Here is a 1807-nt window from a genome sequence, read left to right as displayed (position 1 = left end):
TTCACCCCCTCAACTCCGCATGCGCGCGGAGTTTGGACGTAACAACATCATTAATCTAACCTAGAGATTCTCTAGTAAGGGATGAGACAACACGCCGGATATGTCGCTATTCGAGGATCAGAAAGAATCGCGATGCGTATTTTAAACTATGCTCTAACCTAAACTTATATTCTGTTTATTCGGAATTTGTTTATTCGTTAATTTATTGTTACATCCTGATAAAATTCTCTTTTTTCTTATTATAAATATATGATTTATACCTTATCTTTATCTTATCTCTAGTTTAATATTTCGTCTTGGTTTTGATATTTTGTCTATATTTTTTATTTTTATTTCGAAATTTTACCATAGCTTTTTTATATTGTAAAATTCTTTTCCCTTTTATGGCAGGGCATATTTAGTTCTTTTATTTAAACATTCAAACTAACAGATAACTCACGTTTGTATACCCTTATGCGTCACATAGATAAAGAATATCTTTCCTTTTCTTTTGAAGGCCATTTTTCTAAAATAATAACTAAACAATAGCATATATGCCTAATAATTAAGTAATATTATATATTAAGTAGTATTATGTATATTAAGTATTAGGAATACAAATTAGTTCGGTCCGTTTCTAAAAGATGGCTCCAGCTGTTCTAGCTGGTTCATAGTGACAGCTGATTTTGGCGGTTTCAGAAACCTTAGACATCTGCTAATAATACTCAGTTTATATCGCTTTAAGTTTTATACAAAAACCTTGATTTTTATTGTGTTTGAAATGTCGAATTTTGTGTTAACCAAGCATTTGCGGGAGATTTAAATTTTCTGCTTTAATTGGAAGAAAAGTGCAGCTGAAGCCCATCGAATGCTTGTCGAAGTTTATGGTGACACTGCTCCAACTGATAAATCATGCAAGGAATGATTTCGGCGTTTCAAGGACGGAAATTTCAGCATTGAAGACAAGCCTCACTCTGGACAGCCAAAAAAATTCGAAGACCAAGAATTAGAGGCATTACTCGAAGAAGATCAGAGTCAAACGCAAGAGGAGCTTGCAGAATCATTGGGAGTAACTCAACAAGCCGTTTCTTTCTCAATTGGGAGCCATGGGAATAATTCAAAAACAAAGAAATTGAGTGCTTTATGAACTGAAACCGCGAGACGTTGAAAGGCGATTTTCTCTCATGTCGCAAAAGTGGTAAAAAAATATTTGGAAACGCTCAAATGGAATGTTTTACCGCACCCGCCGTATTCTCCGGACATTGCTCCTTCTGATTACTGGTTGTTTCGAAGTGTTACGTCCGGCGGACGTCACGCAACTCTTTTCTTTCATAAAGATCTCGAATTCTTCGAAGCTCTAAAATTTTATATTCTTTCCTTTTTTATTTTTTCATCTTAAAAACTAAGAATCCGTTATCTCCTCATGAATGTCGCTCCGAGATAAAAATCAATATGGAAAGCGTAAGACTGATTAACGCCAAGATTAACGATCAAGTCGCGAAACGATTCTCGCGAATTCGTAATTATAAAATTTAAGAAACGGCACGCGACGTTCAGGGGTAGATTCTGGGTGGTCCCGTGGCGACGATGCGTCCGCGACATTTCGGCGCCCGAAACGTACGTTTCCCCATAAATCTTAGGGTCATAAAATTTTGGAGTTTCACTTTCCCACTCTATCGATTCCTGTCAACATCTTTCCTCCCCCAAAATCTTGACCAATCTAAGAGCGAAAGAAAATCCTACTCCCAGCTAACGAAACCTATTCCACCAATCCAAATTTGAGTAATCTGCGGCGATTAGTATAAAAATCGCGATTCCGCAACCCCCG

Source organism: Trachymyrmex septentrionalis, unplaced genomic scaffold (genome assembly GCF_001594115.1).
Source record: "Trachymyrmex septentrionalis isolate Tsep2-gDNA-1 unplaced genomic scaffold, Tsep1.0 scaffold87, whole genome shotgun sequence".
Lineage (NCBI taxonomy): Eukaryota > Metazoa > Arthropoda > Insecta > Hymenoptera > Formicidae > Trachymyrmex > Trachymyrmex septentrionalis.
Note: the sequence above shows the minus strand (reverse complement) of the source record.